Source organism: Vipera ursinii (genome assembly GCF_947247035.1).
Source record: "Vipera ursinii genome assembly, chromosome: 5".
NCBI classification, from domain to species: domain Eukaryota; kingdom Metazoa; phylum Chordata; class Lepidosauria; order Squamata; family Viperidae; genus Vipera; species Vipera ursinii.
The window spans coordinates 48,820,555-48,838,804 of record NC_139518.1 but is presented as its reverse complement, the minus strand read 5'-3'; positions in this window follow the sequence as shown (position 1 = coordinate 48,838,804).

Here is an 18,250-nt window from a genome sequence, read left to right as displayed (position 1 = left end):
AAGGCCCGGGGGCCAGATCCGGCCCGCGAAGTGGTTTCATGTGGCCCGCAAAGCCATCCTGGAAACAGTGAGGGAACGGCCCCCACTGCCTTGGCCCTGGCCCAGAGACCCTCCTTCTGCCAGAGACCCTCAGATCTGTCCCACTCCTGCCCAGGCCCCCATAGGCACCCTTGATGCAAACGACGTAGAGCTGGCCACGCCCACCCAGTAGGCCATACGTACTCTAGCTGCGCCCAACAAGTAGGCCACGCCCACCCAGGCCATGCCCACCTGGCCCCCTGAGGGCAACCGCAATGCTGATGCGGCCCTCAATGAAATTAAGTTTGACACCCCTGTGCTAGTGCAAAACATTGGACTTCTGGATTCTACTCTTCTTCAGTGAAATCCTGAAATCAGAAGAATCCCAACTGGACCAGGTGTAAAATAGTGACTTAGAAAGGTGAATATAACAACAGCAGAAGAAAAAATATGTCCATCACCAATAATAAATGAATTGAAAGAAATACCGTATTTTCCAGCGTATAAGACGACTGGGCATATAAGACGACCCCCGACTTTTGAGAAGATTTTCAAGATTTTTCGTCTTATACACCAGAAAATACTTACATGCCAGTTGCCAAGTATCCGACACAAGCCCAATTCAGCCCCATCTGATGCAGATGGTGCAAAGCCTCCCTTTTGAAGCCCAAAGTGGCTTTTCCTTCCACCCACCCTTTGGAATAAACGCAAGAGCTGCGTTCACACGACGCGCTCTTCCAGGCCAGACTCTGCAAACAGCACACCAGAAGCTGCAACCACCATGGGAACGTCGAGTCCCCGCCTTTCAGCAGCCTGCACAGCTGAGCGCAATCCGGCTTTGAGAGCACATTTGCAGACAAAGCAGCCGCCGTGTCTGGAGCCAAGCCCCGCCCAGGAGGCAGTTGGCCAAGCGGGCCCAGAAGACGCGCTGGAGAGCCGGGCTTGGGGTGGCCATGCCGAGGCCGGCTGGCGAGGGCCGCTGTGTGGTCTACGGGCAAGAGGGGCGCCAGGCCACCAAGTACCGCTGTCTAGATTGCCAGGAGAGATAGCGGGTAGCAGGGCATGCTCTGCTTATGCTTAGATGCTGCTTGGGCGAGGGGGAGGGGCTTCCTGCCACTCCCGGGGTCTGGCATTTGCAAGGGGGAGGGGAAGGGAGAGTCACATTGGAGGGGGGACTGGACTAAGGAGTCTTGAAGTTGCTTTGCAAGAACGGGGGCGCTCAATTGATTTATGTACTATTTTCCGGCGTATAAGATGACTGGGCGTATAAGACGACCCCCCAACTTTTGAGAAGATTTTCATGGGTTAAAAAGTCATCTTATACGCCAGAAAATACGGTACAAAAATAATGCATAATGTTGCAGATAAAATGGTACACTATCTTTACTCAAAATTCAAACCATAGAATTCAGTGATACCATTTCGTAGATGTGAATGTGTAGAAATGTAATCCACGTTTTTCCCAAGAGATTTTTTTTCACCAGAAGAATTGAAACTTGCAAAAAAATTATTTCCTACTCAAGTCTATATTAGTCCCATCCTCTCATCTTCCTAATTTTAGTAGTCCATTACTCTATTGGGAGACAGAATATTTTTGTTGATCTTAAATTATCTGGAAATCTCATTTTAAAAAAAATCAAAATAGCTCTGCTGTATTAGGCCAATGGCTGATCTCAAATACATTCTAGAACACATATTTTTTGCACACTACTATTTTAAATCTTTTGAAATGCGTAATACTTATGTCTCAAGTTTGTTTGGCGGCCAGAATTTACATTTAGTACCTTGACTGCTTCCATTGCATATTAAAAGCTAATATGTTGATAATATACTATGAAACCTGTCATATGGTGTGGGAACGGCCAGTTTTTTGGCCTCCCAACCTTCAGCTTTCCCAAACGTTTCTTATCGGCCTCTACGTGAATTACAGTGATGAGCACACTTTCCTGGTTCGCACAGGATGGCATGTGGGAGGTTTGGGAAACGCTATGATAGAGCTTTCACATATATCTTTTAGTATCTTGTTTTTGTAATGATCTCATAGGCACCTGAGTAGTTCTCACTACGTATCCAATTATCACTATGTATCCTATTTTTTGAGATTGATGGGGTTTATGTAATGTTGTATTTGGTATTCAAAAAAGGAGGTGAATAAAAGTTCAGCGGGCAGTTGCTCAGTGTTCTTTTAGAGAGACGAGGCTGCCTGGCTGGTTCAGAGCATCTCTATCGACCCGGGTCTGAATTCTTTACCCTACAATATGGTCCCTTTTTGCTATTTGATTTACCAATTTTCATTCAATGTAAGTGCATCCAATATAAGTACTTCTTAAAAAAATGTCAGAAGACCATAGTCTCCTAATGTTCTCTAAACTTAAGGTTTCAGTTAATAGATTAGAGCTATGAGCCAATGTGACCAATTTTTTTTTTAAAAAAACCCATAGCTTTCTGATTATAAATGTTGACTTAGTCTTTTGTGTTTAAAAAGTGGGGTAATAAAGTCTTGGAATACTTTGATAATCTAAATTAAACACTGGCAATTAAATGAAGCCCCAAACTGATGTTTACATCATCATATCTGGAGAGATAAATGCAGGAATGGAACCAAGGGACTTAACACTATATACTAGATTTAATATTTCTCCTGACCTGCCCAAAATTATTGGGACCCAGAGAGATGGTTGGGCAGAGACAGGAGCCTCTATCATAAATTTAATAAGAGGCCTCTAGTGCGCTTTTTAGCAAAAAATTTTGTGGGGTTAGGGAGGGGGGTTGGTTTACAGGTTGGGTTGGAAACTGGGGGGGTTCCATCAACCGCTACTCAGACCAGGCCTGAGATTGAACGTGCCGTGACGGGGCTTGGGTTGGGTGCCTACGGGGCCCCGGGGCGGGGTGTGGGATTGCCTATTCCCACGGCAGTAGGGAATGGCCGCAGGTGTATGAACAGAGGGCCGTATCAACATCTGGGAGCGCGTCCCCGCTGTCTTCAAGCGGTGATGCGCTCTGACCCTCTGGTTCCGGCCTGGGGTACCGGGAGTGAGGGTGAGCAGCCACCTGAGCTCAGGCTGGTATATTTTAATGCCAGGTCTGTAACAAATAAGGCTCCTCTCATTCGTGAGTTGGTTGAGGAGGAGCATGCGGACCTGGCTTGCATTACGGAGACCTGGTTGGGCCAGGAGGGCAGTGTCCCCCTGGTTGATCTTTGCCCATCAGGTTTCTGGGTGCTGCACCAGCCTTGGGCTCAGGGTAGAGGCGGTGGAGTGGCAGTAGTGGCGAGGGAGACCTTATGCCCGCGGGAGGCCACCATGGTCCAGATAGTCGGGTGTGAGTCCCTCCTCCTGAGATGTGGCCCTAGAGCTCAGTTGGGCTTGCTGCTGGTGTACGTTTCGCCTAGTTGCATAGCAGCAGCCCTGCCTGAGCTTCTCGATATCCTCTCAGGGTTGGTGGTTGAGTTCCCCAAACTTCTAGTTTTGGGTGACTTCAACCTACCATCCCTGGGGGGATCATCTGAGTTAGCTTGGGAGTTCATGGCTTCCATGACAGCCATGGACCTGATGCAGGTTATTCAGGGCCCAACTCATGGGGGGGTCACATGCTCGATCTGGTTTTTCTATCCGGACGGTGGTTAGATGATCTCGGGGGGGTTCCCCAATTATTACACCCCTGTCATGGACCGATCATCATCTCCTGTGGTTGGTCTTCCGTTTTGCCACTCCCCGCCATGGGGTTGTTGAGCCAATAAGATGGTTCCGTCCTAGGTGCCTGATGGACACTGAGCAGTTCCAGATGGCGCTGGGGCCCCCACCTGCCTCCTTTGCTCACAGCTCGGTCGATGCCCTAGTGGAAGCCTGGGAAAGGGCAGCCACAGAGGCACTCAACCAAGTTGTACCCATGCGGCCCTTGGCCCGGCGCAGATCCCAATGGGCTCCATGGTTCTCCATGGAGCTCCGGGAGATGAAGCGTCGGAGATGGGGCCTAGAGAGCTGTTGGAGATCCAGCCGATCCGAATCCGACCGGTTATGACTAAGGTCGTTTACGAGAACTTATCTCGCGGTGATGAGGGTGGCGAGGTCTAACCACTTCGCCACTCTCATCGCGTCCGCAGAAAATCGCCCGGCTGCCCTGTTTAGGGTAACTCGCTCTCTCCTTAATCGGGAGGTGAGGGAGGACCCCTTGCAGGGTCGATCCGAGGAGTTTAGTCGATTTCTGTTGGACAAAATCGCTCAGATCCGGACCGGTCTGGACTCCGACTGGGCAGAGTCTGACGATGAGGATACGGGCAGCCTTGTCGATTTAATCTGGGAAGAGTTTGACCCTGTGACTCCTGAAGATGTGGACAAGATCATGGGGAAGCTGAGCTCCACCACGTGTTTGTTGGACCCGTGTCCCTCCTGGCTGACTTATGCTGCTCGGGATGGGACACGAGGCTGGCTCCAGGCAGTGATTACTGCTTCTTTGAGCGAGGGTAGCTTTCCCGCCACCTTGAAGGAGGCGGTGGTGAGACCCCTCCTCAAGAAGCCTGCCTTGGACCCAGCAATATTAAACAACTTTCATCCGGTCTCCAACCTTCGCTTTCTGGCGAAGGTTGTTGAGAGCGTGGTGGCGCAACAGCTCCCTTTGTTCTTGGATGAAGCTGATTATCTAGACCCATACCAATCGGGTTTCAGGCCCGGGTACAGCACGGAGATGGCATTGGTTGCACTGGTGAATGATCTCTGGCGGGCTCGGGACAGGGGTTGCTCCTCTGTCCTAGTCCTTTTAGACCTCTCAGCGGCTTTTGATACCATCGACCATGGTATCCTGCTGCGAGGTCTCAGGGGGTTAGGAGTGGGAGGCACAGTTCTCCAGTGGTTCTCCTCCTACCTTCTGGGACGTTCGCAGTCGGTGTTGGCAGGAGGGCAGAGATCGACCTTGAGACCTCTCATTTGTGGAGTTCCTCAGGGATCGGTTCTCTCGCTTCTCCTGTTCAACATCTACATGAAGCCGCTGGGTGAGATCATTCGTGACTTTGGAGTTGGGTATCATCAATATGCTGATGATACCCAGCTTTTTATTTCGACCCCAAACCACCCCAGTGATGCCCTCGACGTGATGTCCCGCTGCCTGGAGGCAGTCCGGGTCTGGATGGGGAGGAACAGGCTTCGACTCAACCCTGACAAGACTGAGTGGCTGTTCGTGCCGACATCCCGGGAAATTCCGATTATTCCATCTCTGGCCATGGGGGGTGAGCTATTACGCCCCGTAGATAGGGCTCGCAACTTGGGGGTCCTTCTAGATTCACAGCTCTCTTTGGAAGAGCATATTGGAGCTGTGACTAGGGGGGCCTTTGCCCAGGTTCGCCTGGTGCACCAGTTGCGACCCTATCTAGACCGGGATGCCTTGCGTACAGTCACTCATGCGCTCGTGACTTCTCATCTAGACTACTTTAATGCTCTCTACATGGGGCTGCCCTTGAGGTCCACCCGGAGACTTCAACTGGTGCAGAATGCAGCCGCGTGAGTTGTCTTGGGGGTTTCCCGATACTCCCATGTTACACCTTTGCTCCGCGAGCTGCATTGGCTACCGGTTGCTCTCCGGGTGAGGTTCAAGGTGTTAGTGATGACTTACAAAGCCCTTCATGGCATGGGTCCGGATTACCTACGGCAACACCTGCGGCCGGCGTCAACTTCCCTCCGTCCAGTGCGCTCCCACAGAGAAGGCCTCCTCAGGGTGCCTCCGTTCAAAGAATGCCGATTGGTGGCCCCCAGGGGGAGAGCGTTCTCTGTGGGTGCGCCAGACCTATGGAACCACTTACCGGTCAAGCTCCAGATGGCCCCCGACCTTCGCTCCTTCCAGCGCGATCTCAAAACCTTTTTTGAACAAGCTGGCCTGGTCTGACGGGATGGGGTTGGGTTTTTTTATAATTAGTTTTAATTTTTAATATGTATCAATTACTACGGGCATAGTTGTTTAATCATTTTAATTTTCGTATCCTGTTTTTTATTATGTATTGCCCTGTTCACCGCCCTGAGTCCTTCGGGAGAAGGGCGGTATACAAATTAAGATATAATAAGATATAATAATAATAAAAATGATGTGTATACATTCTGTCCTAATTTAAGATGAGCCTTCCAATTTTTAAGTTATGTCCTGTTCAAATATTAAATTTTAAATAAGGAGTAAAAAACTTATTCGCCTGATTTTAAGAAATAAATCCAGGATATAAGCCTGTTATCTATTTTTGAAAAATCGCTGTGTTCTAAAAATAAGATGACACAGTAAATTGCTACATGATCTAGATTTAATAAAGGAAAGAATGGAGTTAAACATGTAATGGTTTATAGTTGTTATATGGATATTTTTTGTACTAGTTTTTTATTTTTGCTATATTTTTAATCACTATAATATAGCTAACTTTTGTGTTCTCTCAATAATCACTATTTGTTTGTTTGTCACTTTTAAGTCAATGTTTAAGTCAATTCCTCTTTATCCAGTAAAATGTGTTTCTCTTCCATATCTTCATCTAGTCTTTCAATAATGGCAGAAATCTTTAAGAGTATCTTCTGAATCATTTTTACACGTAATCAATGCATCCATTATTTTATTTGCTTCTACTGCCCTCTAGTGTTCAACCCTCAATCACTTAACTTATCACATTTTTTTCCCTAAAGAATGCAAGCAGTCACAATTTCCCATGGTTAGGATTTTATAATTAATTTCCAACTTTTATTCCAAGTCTCTCTGGACCCTCAATTCATTTTTAATTTTCCAAAAACATAACTCTAAACACTTTTTTGCTGTATTGCCAAAAGTAATATTCTTCCAAGTCCTTAAAATTATATTTAAAAGTTCTTTCACTAAGAAGAAAACTCATACAATTAGTATAGTAGAAACTTGCAATCCAAAGAATCTTAATATTTTCAAAACAATAGAAAGATAATGAAATGAGGCTCAGTCAAGCTTTTTGTCCTTAAAAGACTATGTTACGACTATGAACTTAGATGGTATCCCTTGATTCTCAGCTATGCAATTTATAACCTGACCACAAAATTGTTTTTCCTGCAGTCTACTAACAAGAAGCAACTGTCCTGAGTGCATTGGGTTGTCTCATGATCTCGCCTTCCTTTGGAAATCAAATATCAGCACCAAAAATGAGATATTTTCACCAAGGTGAAAATGCCTCCTTCCTGTATTTAACTCAGTGGAAAGGGAACAGGGACAAGTGTGGATTTTCTCACAAATTAAATATTGCTGCTGTGCTGCATATTTGTGTTTTCAGTGCTTGTTGTAAAATGTCTCAAGGACATTTTACCATCAAATCACACAAGTATATATGTCTGATACGTTTGCAATTTACAATTTTGAAAAGACTATACAGTTCTTCCTTTTCTTTTCTTTTAAACAAGTTTTATTGGTTTTTCAGTTAAAATCTACATATTTAGAAAGCATGATGACTGGGTAATCAGAGATTCAGTAACAGAGTTTTCAGTACATAATTCAGGTTACATTATCAAAACATCCTTCTCAATTTCCCTTAACATTTCATGCAACCAGTTTAAACTAATAAATTTCTAGAGATAGCATGGTCAGTTGAAAAATTTGTCAGTTCAATTTCATTGAGAAATATCTATGTCCTGTTATTAAAGTTTACCTAATTTTAATTTTAATTATATTATTCAAATTTAGCCTTTAACATCCCAAATAATACTCACAACCCAAATTTCCCTTATTTCATTACAGCAAAAACTATAGCATCTAACATGTACACAGTGGCTGAGTAGCTGTGTTCTACCTAATAAACATTGTCTGTTTCACATCCTAATACATCACACATTACTGACAGGACCACAGCCTATGTTTATCAATCTAGAACTATTTATATACAACCAGATTCTGTTTTAAATTTTAGCTAATTCTTAATTCTTGAATAGAATAATCAAACATCTTTTAACATCAAACGTGGGATCTATAAACCAAATTTCCATTATGTCACTGCACAAATTATAATGTCTAAAATAAGCCTAATAAATACATAAACACATTCTAGTTCTATCTCATAAACATTTTCTATTTTCGATCTGATAGATCACTGATTACTAAAAGGGTAAACTTTAATGGTTCTCTAAGAACTCACTTTTTAAATCTAACTCGAGATTTCTTTTTTTGCCAATCAGGTTTCCAGACCAAGGCCTTTGAATTGACAGATAGGTCTCCCTTCACTCCAATACATATTATTTGAATCGAAGGAGGCCATCTAGCCATCAGTGGTCCACAAAACCCAAACCATTTGTAATCATTATGTTGTTGCCCTGTTAGTTCTAGTCTCTGTATTTGCTCTAAAAACTTTATCTTCAGTTCGGTCTGGATTCCTCTTCTGTCTGGGTTCATCTGCTTTAAATAGAGAGTCTTATCCAATTTTGTAATTAATGCTTGGCTATCCAGGCTTTCAGGAAACTGTCTTTGTTGATCTTCCACATCCTCTATGTTAACATCACTATCTTGCACATTAAGTTTTCCCATAGTATGTTGTTGGTCCTTAAGGTTATTTGCCATAGTGATAGTTCCTTGTACTTTTAAAGTTGTCGGTTCTTTGCATAGTTGTTGCTTATATTCCTCTGTCTCAATAGTAATATCTTCCAATTTTATTATATTCTGCAGTATAAATTCTTTAGTTGCAGTCTGGGTTTCAATTTGAGACTTAAGTTTGGCATGTAAATTATTAAATCTGGAGATAGACATCTCAGTGACTTTGTAGATTGTTACAAGTATGAGGTTATAATCAAGCAAGGTTTGTGGCTGATCCTTCTCCATTTTGTAATAATTATAAATAGTCCTTGGTGGAGGCTATTTTTCAAACTAAAATCAGTAAGAGATTACCTCCACAAGTCTAAGCCAAATTCATCTCCAGCTGTTTCAGGTTTTTATCTTAATGCCAAGGTCAGTCCAAAATGTAAGCAAGCTTGTTTGCCAATAATACTCACTAAATATCCTCAGAGTACTTCAAAAGACAGTATCTTTTTATTTAGTTCTTTTTTTGTCCCCTTTTTTAGACTAATAGGTAGAGTAGTCCATTTCTGTAAATATGGGAAGTTTGGGCCAGAAGTAGAAAGGCAGTAAGTCCAATAAATCAGTATAATTTAGTAGAAGGCTGTTTGTTTTCTCTCCCAATGTAGACAAAGGCCGCTCTTGAGGAGGGTGGGGAAAAAAAATCCCTTCCCTCTCTCCTCACAGGGGGAAGAAAATTCAAGAAGCTTTTGACAGGGAAAGTAGACACTTGGGAAAACAAGAAGGCAATACTCACCCAGTTTTCAAGTGCTTTCAAGTGCTTTGTTGTCCTTTTGGCTTCGGCAGGAAACAGCTAAATGATGGGCCATGGGAGTAGCCGATCCTTTCTTCTTCGGTCGGAGAGTAGTTCCAAGCCGATGGGAGGGCCGCCGCCCTTCTACCACCAACTGGAGAGACCTCTCCCCCACTCATCGCCCCTCCAGGGCAACTTTTGACCCCTTTACAGGGGCCCCCCGATGAAGAAATCCATGCGACACGACTGAATCCCTCGCACGTCTGGGAGCACCGAAATTCCGGAAGCCCACAGTTCTTCCTTTTGATTCTGCCTGATTTGTGCTATGCCAAGATGCAATGACAAATCCTCCTTTCACATTATCAGGTTTTCTCATATCAGATAACTCTCTGGGGAACTGTCTATAAGGTCTAGTTTCTAACATGTTCCTTTCAACTTCAAATCCCCATTCTTATTTGTCGGAGAGAAATCTCTATTAACAAATTCAGTTCTATGTTCTTTTCTGACTTCATCACTAACAAATTGGGGTCTAAAATCAGACAATACTGTACATCTTTAACATGCAAAGTAATTCTCTTCATACACTTCAGTGTTCACTTTATAACAGCCTTTCCAATCCCCTGAGAGCTTATTTACTTTTCAGTTGCACTATGCTATGCCCTTTGCAGCATGTATTTTGTTTTTTCAACATTGGAGCAATTGCTCCCCTAGCCATATTGATATTGAATTCAGATTGTCACCGCCTTTATTGGCTCCAGAAGCAAGGCTTCTTTGAAGTTTCTTCTTCAAAGAATGCATCTTTTATCACCCTTTGGGCTTAGCTCCAGTCTTCTCCTGACTTAAATATTTCTTCCCTTCTTTCCAACCTTCACTTTGGCCAGTTCTCCCTCCATACTACAGAATAGTATAAGAAACATCAAATATTTTCAAGTTCTCTTTTCCTTAGTTTTATTACATCTTTTTCTTCCCATCCTTATCTCAATTACTGATACTGGAATATCTATGACTTTTCTTCTGGCTGCCTTGCATTTTAAAAAAAAAGTCTTTAGCTCACAAAGTCCTACTGTCTACACTCTGAATCTCCTTACAAAACACAGTTCGTCCTTCTGGTCTTTCCTCACAAGTCTCTCCAGACTTTTCCTCCTGGTCTACCGTCTCATCCCAAAACTGGAACCTCTAGCCAGCTAGATTGTTCTTTCACTCCCTCCAAGTTCACAAGGTGGTATCCTCAGTAGCAGCATGGAGCATATACTGCAACATCTGCAATTTAACTTTCCCCCTTCCTGTTGGTCTTTTTATATATTCCATCTAAAGCACGCATGTGCCATTTTAGAAGGGCATTCCAACATTTTCCCCCTTTTGCCCTACCTGCTTTTAGTGTTGTGCTGAGTCATCTGACTTCTCTAAAAAAAAAATTCTATGATCTTGGCAGAGACTCAGCCTTGTTCTTCTAGGCCACAGGTCTGCAACCCGTGGCTCCGGAGCTGCATGCGGCTCTTTCAGCCATCTCCTGTGGCTCCTAGTCCTCTGCCATGTGCAGTCCAAAAAAAAAAGTGGGACTAAAAAAGTTCAACCAATGAATTCAAATATGCAGGGTAGGTGCATATCTCGCCTTGGCTCCACTCTTCTGTCAAACACTGTTCTGCGCATACATGCATGTATGCGCGTGTGCACACATTTTTTTGCGGCTCCCAGTTTTTCCTTTTGTGAGGGAACCGGTTCCGAGTGGCTCTTTCACTGTTTCAGGTTGCTGACCCCTGTTCTAGGCAGACCCTTCATCTTGCAACAGTAAACCAGTCGGTGATGATGACTCATTACTTCTAAGCAATTTGGCTTATAAAACCACACTGTATTTTAATAAGCCAAATTGCTTAGAAATAATGTCAATAATATCTTTATCTAATATCAAAACAACAGTGTTTTTCAAACTGAACTTCACCAGCCAGTAAACTTAAGGAGTGAGTATTTAGTTAAGAACCCTGTCTAAAAATCTTAGAATATCTCAGTGCACATTGACAGGTGCACTTTGTTTGTTTGTTTGTTTGTTTGTTTGTTTTGATGCCTTTGAGTCATTGTTGATTCATTGCTGACATGTTCCTGAAGATTTCATGCAAGATTTTGAAAGTGTTTTATCATTGCCTGCTTCCTAAAGCTGAGAAATAGTGACTATCCCAAGATCATCAAGCTAGCTTCAGGCCTAAGGAACTCACATAGACATGGTATATTTCATTTTCCAAAACCTACTGGATATTAATGACAAATTTCATTTGCTTTGTTGTTTTCTAAACTGCTTTTTAATATATCCAGAATGGTGAGGTGGTTAGAATATTAACCAGGAAGGGTCTTAAGTCACAGACAGCTGCAGAAATTGGCACTGGGCCATCAGCTAAAGCAGAATGTTATATGCCAGTAGCTCATGAGCTGGACTTACCATATATGTATGCTTTTCATTCCTCTCAAATAACATGTTATGTTAGAAATAATAACTTCAGCAATGACAGATGGGGCTCCCACAAAGCAATAATCTCTTTTTTGCACCTGCTTCTGCACATTCAACTAACTAAATAGATGCAGAAAACATTCAACCTCAATCATTAATAACCAGTAGAGGTTTGTGGGTAACCATTCTTGTAGCTTGTTTTACTCACTTAGAACAGCTAGCAAACATTCCCAAGGAATGGAGCTATACAATCATTATTCCATTTCAATAAAAGGGAAAGAAAGCAGATCTAGCAAATAGAATATTCTGCTAGCTGTAATTAGTCAGCTTTATGCTCAATATCTCTATTGGAAAAAACTTGATTGCTGGGGTGAAGTAACTGTTTTTTAAAAAAGCAATTATGAATGTGGTTTTTTAATAAAAAATATTATTCATCCACTATCCCCCATAGTACTCTTCTTGTGGCATTTATAGATTTTAAATCTGTTTTTGACATGATCATGCAGGAAATCTAAATTACCTTTTTCAACAGATAATTGTTTCTTGTTCATCAATTCCATAAAAATGCTTCTTTATGAATCAGATGTAACTACCAGCGTTATGGATCAGATGTAATTCAGTGAAGAAAAGAGTGAATCAGGAGTACATTTTCACCTTTAATTTTTTTAAATTTACATTGGTAAAAGTCAAATATCTCATTGATCCAGCTCATCAATAGACTTTTACGTTTGTTACTGTACACAGGACATGCAGCTATAATTTCCATTTCATTGGGAGTAAGAATAGTGCCTAGCCACATTGGAAGACTAAATTTTGTGTTTGAAGGTGATTGTGTTTATGAGTGTGTGTGTGTGTGTGTGTGTTTGTGTGTCTCTGTGTGTGTGTGTGTGTGTGTGTGTGTGTGTGTGTACACGTGCAAGAAATCTAATTTAAAAAGTAAACTAGGAGAGTAAGTTTGGTCTAGAGCAGGGGTGTGAAACTGCTGGCCTGAGGACCGGATGCGTCACGTAGAAGCCGGCAATGGCAAAACTGTCCCAATATGTTGCGTGACATCACATGACATTAAGAGTTTGACATGTCTGGTCTAGAGGTTAAGGTACCAGGCTAGAAATCAGGAGACCATGACTTCTAGTCCTGCAATAGGCATGAAAAGCTGGCTGGGTAGTTTTGGATCAGTTGCTCTCTCTCTCTCAGCCCATCACTCAGGCTTGCCAGTTGATCAATTCCTGTCACAACCAAATAGATCAACACTTGGTTGATCTAAAAAAAACCCACCAGACCATAAATTTGTTTTTTTTAAAAAACCGCTAGGAAGAAAAAAAATTCAAATAAAAGCAAATAACCCAAAATATTTGAGATGTTCTGCTATGCATCAGTGAGGAGTAGGTGCATTCCAAATATATTTCTGAGAAATGTCACAGAAATGTGGCTGCCATTAAAAATTATTAAAGGATGTTATTATTTACCCTCTGCCTTAAAGCCAGCATTATTGTCACAGATATCAAGTGTTAAAGACTCATATATCCTATGGAACATGGAAACTAAAGATATATGTTGGTATTCTTACTATTGCAGCTCCCGAATATGTGCTAAATGTGATATTATACTTGGACACAGAATTAAAGGAAGTAGGAATCTGATTCTTCCTTTTCATCTTTGATTAAAATTTGCTTTCATCTCATTTAGCTTACCACTTTAATTGTACAAAAAGATTCTATTTTTACATAGAAGAGAATCTAAATTGGAACAACTTTGTTTTATGATTTTTCTACTGAATTTGTTACAAAACGTGCCAAAACAATTAAAATATCTGAGATTCCAATTTGCAAAGGCCTAGTGCCTATGACTATTTGAAACTCCTAGATATAGAGATTTTTTTCACCTTTGGACCACGTTGCAATCTGGGCACCAGCCTGGACTTAAAAACCTTTGTGAAAAAAGCCTTTGCATAGATCCATCTATTACAGTAGGTGTGTCCATTCTGGATTCAGACTCTTCAGAGACTCACTTATGGACCAGTAACCTCATGATTATTACTGCAATGTACTCTACATAGGATCCTTGAAGCTTGTCAAGAATATGACAGTGTAGGCAGTGCTGTCATGCATCATTGCTATTTTGTGAGCTGCTACGGTTGCCGTTTGGGTACAATTCAAGGTGCTATAAAGCCCTTAATGTTTCAGAGCCAGGTCATTTGCAAGATTGCTCTCTTCAATAAAAATCAGACAGAATGTGTGTGCTCCAGATGACCTCAATTAAACAATGTCACCTCTCAGGACCAAGGAAGCATGCCATGCAGTGGTGGGATTCAGCCAGTTCACACCAGTTCAGCAGAACCAGTAGCTAATTTTTTGTTGCCCAGGCCCAGAATGGACTTATGGAAGTGTCATCCACACAAAGAACTGGTTGTTCACATATTTTAATCCCGCCACTGGTGCCATGTGCCATGTCTGTTGCACTGCTTGCCCTCTGGAACTGTATTTGCCCAGATTCATACAGTTTCCACCCTAGTAATGTTTTGTGAGTCTTTGAAACCTTGGTTTGTCCCAAACCTGGGGATATCGTATCTGCTGAAACCTGTCCTTTTGTCCCTCTTGGGTGCTATGTTTGTTCCTTCCAAAAGTTCATGATCTTTTTCTTCTGATTTTATTATTCTTCACTTTTAAAATATAAGTAACCCAGAGTTACCTAGAGTTGGGTGGCCTCTAATCTTCATTAAATACATGAATACATACTGAAAACAAAATAGTGTGGGGTTTTTCCTGTATGAAGTCTAAAAGACATGAAGTCTAATTGCATATTGAAGTATGATTGGCAATGAATTACATTTGATTCTGGTCTTTTTCTTCTTCCTATCCCCAAATTGTGTGCTTTCCTCTTTTGGTTACCAAACTTGTTTATTTTTCACATTTCTGAACTACCTATTCCCCTCAAATGACTGTGATGGGAACAGATTAAAAGAAACATGTACAGAAATTGAAAAAGCTGCCCATATTCTTGAAGAGAAAAATAAAGTCTTGACATTGCAGCACTCAACACAAAAAGTAGCGAAATAACACAAAAATGCTGACAAAGTCTTGTTTTTGTTGTTGTTGTTGCTATGTGCATCAATAGGATGAAAGTCCCATTATTGTCTAAAACCTCTTCAGCTTTTGCTGTTAGGTAGAAAAAAATAAAATGGTAGTTATTGCAGGCCAGTATCATTGTCACAGATATCAAAAGTTAATAATTTGATTACAACTAATCAATGCCCTGATGATGCATCAAGTTCTGGAATTTTAGCTCTGCCCCTTTTAACGAAGTTGCTATGTCAGTGATTAATCGCCTAAAAAAGAGCCTTGGTGGAGCAGTGGGCTAATGCCTCCTTAAGTAACACCAGCTGCCTGCAATTAGTGCAGGTTCGCATCCCACCAGGCTCAAGGTTGGCTCAGCCTTCCGAGGTAGGTAAAATGAGGACCCAGATTGTTGGGGGCAATAAGCTGACTTTGTAATAATGCCACTTGGGGTGTGTGTGAAAGCCCTAATAAGCAGGCATATACATAGAAAGAAGGCTACTGCTAAGCTTGTAAGCTGCCCTGAGTCTTCGGAGAAGGGCGGGATATAAATGGAAATAAAATAAATAAAATTATATATTTTAAGTTAGACTGAATTGCATTGCCCATCCCTACTGTGTTTTTATACTGTCTTGAAGAAGCATTTTCCCATTAAAGTTCTCCTCTGAATAGCAAATTCCATTCAGTCCAAAAGTAATTATGAACATTCTAACAAATAGTGGGGAAAAAGATGAGTAAGCAATTACTGTGTAGAACTATCATTCCATAATCAAAAATATTACTTGGAAATAGAGCAGGGAAGATACTTACTGAAACAAGTCAGAATTAGTAGATTTCATTATCATACCTAAAAAAGCTAAAATCAATACTCTTAATTTTTTTTTGTAAATTGACATATCTACTTTTCTACAAAATTCAATATGAGTCATTACTATTTTAGCTCCTTTCCATTAAGTACAATCCATTCTTTCCTTGATACTTCATCACTATCATCAATGCAATTTTGTATTCTATTACACAATCTGCTACAGTCACTAGAAAATAAAAAGCCTGCAGCATGAATATCTTATTATTTGTGATAAAAAAATAATTCTAAGCACGTAAAGTATATAAAGTAAGAAACGAATGTTATAGAAATGATTGTATGATATTTAAAATAACAATGTTTTATTAAAAAAAGAATTGTCTTTGTTTTTAAATGTTCCAGAAAATATAAAAGCCAAATGAATAATTTGAAATTATAGGTATTACCTTTAATGTTACACAGTGTGTGTGGGGGGGGGTATCAAAAAACAAAGAATGACAACCACTATGATTTGCAACATTTTCAGTGGTTTTAGTTCTGTTAAAAGTAAAAGCTATTATTTGGATCCAACTCTATTCTAGGTATCATGTCAATAAAATGCATATGATTTGAAAATTAATCAGATAATTTTTGAAAAGTTCAGATTCTTACTTGTCAATAAAAAAGATGTAATCTCTGAACTATTTTATTCATCTGACCCGTAAAATGTATCAAGTGACAGGAATTAAGTGACTGTATCAAAAATGAGCCCCACAAAACACAGTTAAATTTCTTTTCTTATCAAATTATGCTTTTCTCTAGCTATTTACACGTTATACCATTGTCCTCTTCATCCTGTTGCAGTCTCTATTTTTATAACTTTTCCCACTTTTGGTTTTGAATGTTCCATTCTTATATCTTGATATATCCTCAGCTCTATTCCATCACATTCAGTATTCTCTCAACTTCAATCTTATTCCCTCAACAGATAATACAATACGTTATTTTTCTTTCAAGCCCTTTCTCAAAAATTAACTTTTTTTATAAAATCGTTGGCAGAGTCCTGTAGTCTACATGTCAAATTGAAATAATAGTCAAAAGACTGAAAAAACTGCTCATTCTTCTCCCATTTACCTTGGCAACCATTTCATATTTTACATGAGGCAAATAACAGATTATGAACACCTCAGGGAAGGTATTTGTCCTCTGACATTTTATGAAATGTTACATTTCTCATGATAGTGTATTATGCATATCTATGATCAGAACTGCCCACATAGTACCTGATATAATTGATGCACTGTTGTCAAATAAAATTTTATTCTTACTTCAGTCATTTCTGTCTCATTCCTTCAAGTACTACTGGACCCAACTTGTTCTTCCCTAGTATCATGCAAGGAAGGAACCAACAGTTTCTAAATAAACGTTTGATTGTCCAATTGATGTGTTGATTAATCTTTAATAGAAATCACAGATCAAACTTCAAGGACAAACAACATTTGGGCTTCAGACAAGAGTCTCAAAATTATTCCTTTAGCTATTTCAACAATTAAAAACAAACTGATATGGTCAGTTGATACATTATACCACTGAATGTCATAATTGTGTTAAATATTTTCCAGTGTGGGGAGAATTTAATCAGCATGTATATGTATGTGTGTGTGTGTGTGTGTGTGTGTGTACTGTATATTTGTGTGCATGTGTATGTATCTGTGTAAGCACACAGATAAACATAGAAGAAAATCCTTATGTATGAAATTATTGCTTTATATGATAGGTTTCAGTCATAAATAAATTTTATGAAATTAGCTTTACATTTTAAAAACCCAAGGTATTCAAAACAAAACAAGTAAGAGAGATAATAATAATAATTTTTTATTTGTATACCGCCCTTCTCCCGAAGGACTCAGGGCGGTGAACAGGGCAATAAATACTAAAATGCAAAGATACAAAAATTAAGAAAAGATTAAACATAATGCCCAATACAAAACAACAATAAATACAGTATGTTAAAAGCAAAATAAAACCCAGACCCATCAGGCCAGGCCGGCTTGTTCAAACAAGTAGGTCTTTTAGATCACGCCGGAAGGAGCGAAGGTCGGGCAAAGATATCTTTGTTTGGAACAATATTTAGTTGAAGGTTAATATCGCTGGACTATATTAAGTTTCTAGTCAGATAAGTATATTAGATATTTGCTTAATAGGTTCAGAAACCTAGATGATACTACAAAAGGTTTCTCCCCACTGAAAAATAGCTCTAAGATGCATAAGGATCAAAGAGTTCTCTTTTTTCTACTTTGCTCTTCAAATTTTTAATAAAAATGTTTAAAAAACATTAACCCATAATGTTCAGAATTTCAGAAACAATGAATATATATTAATATTTTTAGCACGAAAACATCTTACAGTATAATACAGCAAAGTGTTGCTTGATTAAATATACATTCAAACTTTAAAATGTTTTATCTTGATTCATAAATATAAATCTAATGCTAGATCTGAACTCTGAGTTATATATTATTTTTATAGAACAGTGTGTGCATTAATAATTCACCGTATATTAAAAAACACTTCAGAGAAATCCTTGTCCATGAAAGATTTTTATAATAACTCACCATATATTAAACACAGTTCAGAGAAATCCTTGTCCGTGAAATATTTTTATTTCTCCACTGAGAAAT